Below are 7,636 nucleotides of genomic sequence, written 5' to 3'. Positions count from 1 at the left end.
CCAGGAGTTCCTGGCTCAGCCCAGGTGTGGGGGCTTTGCAGAACCCAGCAGACATTCCTGCACACCAGCCATTCTCCACCAGGCACCGAGGGAAAGGTGGGTGCTGAGTGGTTGTGCTCCAGCTGCCAGGGTGTTTCTCAGCAGCCTGTGAGAAAAATGTCCTTAACTGCTCAGCTCACTTATGTCTTTTTGATGTTATGTAAGTAAATTGAGAGAAAAAACACTGCCATGAGCAGGTTTCTAATTAGGAAAAGAAATAAAAAGAATTATGGAATTAAGGCAAAACCTCAGCATGAATGACCCAAATCCCTTCCTTGTGCTGCAATCCACAGCAGGCTATTAGAAAACTTTTTTAAAAAAGAAAATCTATCACTAAGATGGCACAGCAAAGTCAAATTCTTTTGTAGGCTGGCACCTGCTTTCCCAAGTAGCTGATCCCACTTAATTTGTCTATTGTAAGTGTGAAGGACACTTCAGAAAGAGATGTGCTTTGGGACACAAGCACTCCTACAAACATTGCTGAAATATGAGTAACAATGGGGCATACCACAGAGTCTCAGGATCATCAAGGTTGGAAGACACCTTTAAGATCATCAAGACCAACCATCCATGCTACACTACCATGATAGCTCCTAAACCTTCTCCCAGCACCACATCCAGATGCCTGTTGAGCACCTCCAGGGATGGTGGCTCCACCACCTCACTGGTCAACCCATTCGAGTGCCTGACCACCGATGTGGAAAGCATTTTTCTGATATCTAATCTGAATCTCCTGTGCCTCAGCTTAAAGCCATTTCCTCTGGTCCTCACACTGCAGAAGAGGCCAGCGCCCACTTCACTGCAGCCTCCTTGCAGGGGGTTGTGGAGAAGGATGAAGTGCCTCCTGAACCTCCTTTTCTCCAAAACAATGCGAGCTCCCTCAGCTGCTGCTCATCAGGCGAGTTCTCTAGACCTTTCACGAGCTCTCTAGACCTCTCACGAGCCTTCTTGCCTTTCTCTGGCCATGCTCCAGCACCTCAATGGACATTTTGAAGTGAGGGGCCCAGAACTGAACACAGTGCTAAGGGTGCACTCACTCACCAGCACTGAGTTCAGGGGAGTGATCGCTTCCCTAGTCCTGCTAACCATCCATGCAATCACCATACCATCACCATTTCCTAATTTGTGCTGGCAACTTTCTCTTGGCTGTCTGCAGATTGTCACTGCTATTGAGAGCTGCCTACAATGAGTTACCTACTATCACACTGCATACAGGTGCCTCATCAACTATGGCTTGCTTTGGGAACATTTCAAGCATCCACAGGTCTCCATGACCTGACCTTAACAGGAGGTAAGAGCACCCAACATTTCTCACCACTGAGGTCGTATTTCCTTAAATATTCAGTTGCAGATGTAAGTGCCTCAGTTGCAGATTTAAGTGCCTATGTTTTAAAACATTGGCTACCCAAACTAGTCATTTTATGGTTCTCATAGGAGTGAGTAATTAGAAATTTGCTGAGGAAGCCTTCTTTTCCCTCACAATCCTGCCTATTGTGTGTGGAAACAGCTGTCACAGAGTAATTTTCATGGCATTTGAACGCCTAAGGACATGGGGGTTTCTCTAGCAGAAACCCCAGGATGTAGTGAGGCTGTTTGGAAAGCACATCCTCAGTAAATCAGTTGGTGTTTGAACAAGAAGCCAGACTTATTCTCTGTGTTTGAAGGCACCATTTCCCTGAGACTGCCATGTTACATGACAAAGTCTGCATCAGCCAGAAAATGTGCACTAGTCATCACTGGTTTGATAGGGTGGTAGCTTATTTTCTGCACTAGTCCTTTTTCTGCTGGGTCAATCCCCTCAGGGTGAGGGATCTTTAGGCTTTTTCCTTACTGCAGCAAGGCTACAAGAATGAAGTACAAAAAGGAGACCTCAGCTTTCCTGCCTAAGAGACCTTGACAAATGCAGCACAGAGCTGAATGAACCAAGCTGCCACAGGGAAGGACCCCACTCTGGCAGCTTGGGGACTAATGTTTGACAGGCACTGGCATGCAGAAACCTGAACCATATGACAAGGAATCCAGCAAAGCTCATTAATAAAACACCTTCTGCAATTGCCCAAAGGACTGGGTAAATAGTTGAAGCACCCTGTCAACTACAAGGCACAAATAAAGAAACACAAACAACTATTTTTGGGAATAGACTCCAGCTTAGGGTGAGCAGAGGCACCATACAACTGCATTATCTCAGTCTGTTCTGCTCCTGTCCTCTCATCATAGGAAGGTGTGTGCCAAGGTGGGGTCCTCATGCCTTCTAGAAGATAGGTACATAGATATACCATACCTAGGTACATGGATATACCATATCTGCAACAGCACTGAGTCAAAACACTGCCATGATCTGTTGTCTCATGATCTTTTGTACCATGAGACAAAACTTCCCTTTTTTGGGTTGGAAAATAGTTACTGTGATGCTGATGCTCTTGGCTTTGTGTGTGGTGTGCCTGCATGCTGGTGGGTGGTGGTGACCATCTGCCACCGCAGTGACACGGCAGGGTTAAAATGCTGCCTTTTCCACCTGGGCTCGGGGGGGCTGTGCTGGCTGAGGAATGTGTGGCAGGGGCTGCTGAAAGGCTGAGTGAACTGGGGCCAAAGGGACAGCAGCAGCTGGGGCAGGAGAGCCTGTGCCCGTGAGCAGCTGTGCAAAGTGCTGCACTCGCACAGAAGGAAGCAGACAGGTCTCTTCTCTGGCAGGGACATGGAAGCTGCCACCACCATGCTGAGCTTTGCCAGGTGCCAGATCTCAGGCCTGAATCCAGTCACCCTTTGTAGCTTCTCTGACCTACACACACCCATACATTCTGGCAGAATGTTCACCCTTAAGTCTTCCTTTTCCCAGTTCAGCCTACAAAGAGAGACCCAGAATAATTAAGACAGTGCTCATTTTATTGTACTCAGCATGGAAACCAGATGTGAAACAGCAAAACATTAAATTCCTAAGGGACTCAGTCAGGTGGGTAACATTGCTTTAGTATCACTTTAAGACTTTTCACATGCAAACTTTTGTTGGTATGTCTCAAATGAATACTATGGTACACCTGGTAGCCTAAGACTAGCTTTATTTTGTACAGTACATCACATTCAATCATCGTGTAACTATAAAATTAATAAAGCCACAATAATATTAGTTGTTGTTAGAAGCCTCCAAGTTGGTTTTCTTCTGATGCTGGCTGACTCATGGCCATAGTTTCTTGAAATTAAAACTTCAGATACACTCCCTACCTTTAATTCTGGGCAGAAATCCCCAATACTGTTCAGTGTCACTGAGACCTTTACTTCACAACTCAGGCTCAGTGATTTTATGTGCCACAAACACACAAACGCTTCTCTTCCATTTTATGGAAATTCCTCAGGGCAGTGGCTGAACTTGCTTCTGATGTACTTGAAACTATTGACAGTGAACTGAGCTAAGGGAAGTGTCATGAGGACTCTCCAGCAGAAGCTGCTGAGAAGTATCTGAGCGACTCGTATTCTGCAGCAGACAACTGCTGGAGACTTTGCAGGCAGATTTGTCATTTATTTCTATTCCAAGGAGTGTCAGTCTTAGCAGAAAGCTAACAAAAACTTAAGGTCTCATATTTCAAATGGGGATTAGTTGATGTGATTCTGTTCCTAAGGAGATCAGATGCTTCCTATCACCCACAGTCTGCTTTTTAGAGACCCGAGAAGGAGAAGGATTTAAACTTGCCTCAAGGTTGTGGAAAATGCTAAGCCTACAGCATTCAATCAGGAGGGCAAAGGGGAAAAATCATATTAGAGCATGAGTGATGCATGAGACCTGCACACATGTGCTTGCCTTTTAAACAGGGAAACACACATAAGCTTACCTACATCAGAAGTTTTCCTAGAGGAAAAAATATGTCCTCTCTGTGTGATTTGGCTCAGTAATAACATCACTTTTCTTTAAAGAAGCCTGAATGTGAAAAGTAGGTTTCACTTTGCAAAATCTTCTTTGCTGGGATTTGATGCAAAATCCACACTATAAACTCTAGGAAGGAAGAGCTACTCAGAAAAACACAAAGCAGAAAAAAACAATATATCTCAGCGTTACAAAAAAAATCAGTTTGGCTCAATTCAGCTGTAATACTTCAGTCTTTCTTTTAAACATCTACAGTGACTCAAGGGGAAATAATTTAGGTCCCTAAAAGAATATTGAAGCCAGTTCAAGTTACAGGACTTGACCTTCAGGTCACACCACAGCATCCAGTGGCACCAGAGATATTTCGTAGTGTGCAGTATTTGGGTAAGGATCTACCTTCGTGTCTTTGGGACAACTGAAAATACTGACCACTCACACATGCATCACAGAGACACCAAAAAATAAACCAGCAGAGACTGGTTACTGAAACAGGGAGTTAGGGAAAAGGAGGGATGAGCTTCCCTCAGACCACAGCCCTTAATTTTCTAAGCCCACAGAGTCTGACAATCAGTTGTCTGTCATTCAGAGCAGCCATTCCCACAAGCTGTGTGCAAAAGTTACTCTGTTGTGGCAGCATTTTGCATTTTTAAAAGGTGTGTGGAAGGATAGACACACAACAAGATAATGGAGATAAGTTAATAAATTTGTACTTTCATACAAACCTTGCATATACTGAGCTAACTAATGAAACACTGGTATGGTACATTCCATGAAGTTTCCAAACTGAAAACCAGTGGCAGCCAATTTGAATTCCTCATCGCCACTGATTTTCATTTGGATTTCCACTTCTAACTTTAACACTTCAACATAGTAATGAAACTCAAGAGAAATGCTAGTGCTATCTTTAGAGGATATATTCAATTTTTTGAATCCCTTCAATATACTTCTTCAAACAGTGCATTTTACAAGCTCTTATGTTTTAGTGGCAGTAACAAACAGGCTGACTGCTTAGAGGTTTTGTTGAATCCTATTTGGATATATCTGTAAATACTAGCAAAATATACAGCCTTTGGAAATATTCATTTTCCTAAAAGACATATGGGATGCCAACAAATAGAAAAATACATGAAGTCAGAAAAAAAGTGGCAAAACAGATATAAGAATGGGAATTCACTGTGAAGCACCTACACCGACTTTATTTTACTTCTGTTTTAGTCCTTCCCTCCCCATGTTTCCTCTTCTGTGTTCAAAAGAATGTTTTCTTCTCCTGAAATGGAGAAGATAGATATTGCCCTACTTGTCCCTTCAGCTCTTTCCCCACTCTTTTCCAAACCAAGTCAGCAGAAATGAGGCAGAGCTTCAGCACTTGTGCCCAAAAAACACAAAGCTGGCAGATCCCAACCAAGTGCACACAGATGGATATCACAGCCTCGCATGAAATCCAGGACTATATTGCAAATTGCCTGCAATGAGATATTTCTTCAATTCAGGTATTGTATTGGCAACACTGAAACGTGCTTATTCTCTTCTTTTGATCTAGGGGGCATCTATGGAAAGCTCCCTTAGTGAATCTAGAAGTAAATCTTCCATTCTTATTCAATGCTTTTATTTAAGGTTCTTGCTACATTGGCCTTTCTAGAAGATGCAACTGACAGGGAAGGGTTTCCTGACAAAGAGCTTGTTTACCAAAACCCCTCATCTTGGGGAAAAAAAAAATTTAAAAATTTAAGAGTTATTTCAACTGGCTAGGCAGGCTGAAACACAGCTTTGGTGATTTTTTTTTTAAATATAGATTTGCTCTTGGGAATGACAATGTATTTTCTGTTCTGAACACTCTCTTTATTAGCCCAAATGCATTTCCTTGGTTGTTGCCCATGCAACTAATGCAATGTGATTCTGAGTCACTGGGCAGAGAAAAAGAATGGGGTGGTGGCACACGGATCATCTCCACCCACTCTCTGCCATATCACTACTCCAAGTGCATTTCCATTTTTGAGACTGACATGACACCAAGAACAGCCTTTCTTGGCTGCTATAAGCACTCTCAAATGCATAATATTTGCTAATTGCTACCCCCAACATGGTTGTTGTTCTGTTGGTAAAAGATGTGTTGTCAGTGAGGATTCACATTGTCACCTAGACATTGTATGCAGGAGAAAGCACTAATCACCAGTGTCAAACTAGCAGGTTGCCTACAGTCTGCCCTAGCAAGGCACAGTCGAAACCTAAAATATTTTCCATGAGATGTGCTGGTGCTTATCGACTTATTTTTATGTGTTGGCTTTTGGCACTTTATTGCTTGGCTTCCAATACACATCTGCAGGACTGCTGCAGCCCGCAGACAGTGCCATGGACAACTTGCATCTTTGCACTCATATTTGCCCAGAAGACAGGCTGAGCACTACACTTTGTTTCAGTTGTTCCCATGCTGTTGTTCAGGTGCATCCACTCAGGAACTTGTCCATCGGCGCTTTGCAGTACGAATGCACTGGTGAAATTTTCCTAGAGGAAAGGTCATTCGGTGTGGGAAGGGAGGGTGGACCAGCTACTGAAGACTCACAGCTGAAAGAAGCTGCAAGGAACCAGGGGAGAGCTCTCATTCCTTGCAAAGAAGGAGTAAGTCCAATGCTGCCCCAGCATCCTGCTCATTCATTGCCAAGCCTAGTTTGGTCTCAATAAAGCAACTCATACCCATATCCTAGAAGTATTATGCAGAACTGACGCTAAAGGATAAAATTCATAGAAATCAGTGAATGAGTGATAGCTGTTTATTTTCCTCTGGAAGAAAAAAAAATAGGACAATCCATTTGCATATTCAGACTGAGCATATTTGTAAAGGGACAGTTCAGAATGAGCTGGCTCACAGCTACAGCAAGGGAAATGCAGAGGGGGACGAGCTGAGCCAAGGGACACAGCTTCACAGGAAGACAGGCTGGGCAGCAGCTAGCAGGGAAGGGGCAGAAGGGAGGCAAAAGGAGCAGCACAGAGCCTTGGACCTGGACAGGACACAGCAAGAACTGCAGGCAACTCAGGGAACCTTGTCAGGGCTGACACAGACACAATGTGGGAAGAGACACTGAACTTGTCGACTAATCTGACCTAATGATACTGTCAATATTAATCCCACACAGAATTTCACATGAAACTCACATCTCAGACACTGCTAGGAAGGGGGTGGAAACAGCAGTACTAACAGAAAAAAGGTTGGAAACTTTCCTCCTGGTAGGCAGAGGTGGGAAGACGCTCTCTAATGTGGTGTTTCAGAATTAAAAACTCAGCCCCACAGGTAGGAGAGGACTTGAAATAACATACAGAAATGGAACAAGGACATGACATACAGCCCCCTGGTATATATCTGAGGAAAACTAGGAGTCAATTCAGTACTATGTTTAGGGACAACACTTTTCATTGCACTGGGTTAAACTGTTGTATCTTACAGTATTTTACTTTTCTGCTGGGGAAAAGTTGCCCCCAAACAGCTACTATGAAGGTTTGGCAGTTGATATACTCAAGAAGTCTGGCCTCCTAAATAACTGGGGACCACTTCGGTTCACTTCACAAAAAAAAAAAAAGAAAGAAAAAATATACTAATACTCATTTACATGGTGTAAACCTGTAAGATTTAGAGTAAATTGTAAGAGTTAAGATCTACAGAGTAAGTCAGGTGTGTGGTACTAGAGACAGAAATAAATTATCATCATGATTCATGAAAAATCTTTAATGGACTAAAAGTATCTCCTA

This window comes from Fringilla coelebs (genome assembly GCF_963513975.1).
Source record: "Fringilla coelebs genome assembly, chromosome: 4".
NCBI classification, from domain to species: Eukaryota; Metazoa; Chordata; class Aves; order Passeriformes; family Fringillidae; genus Fringilla; species Fringilla coelebs.
The sequence above is the reverse complement of the archived record's forward strand: the minus strand, read 5'-3'. Positions refer to the sequence as shown.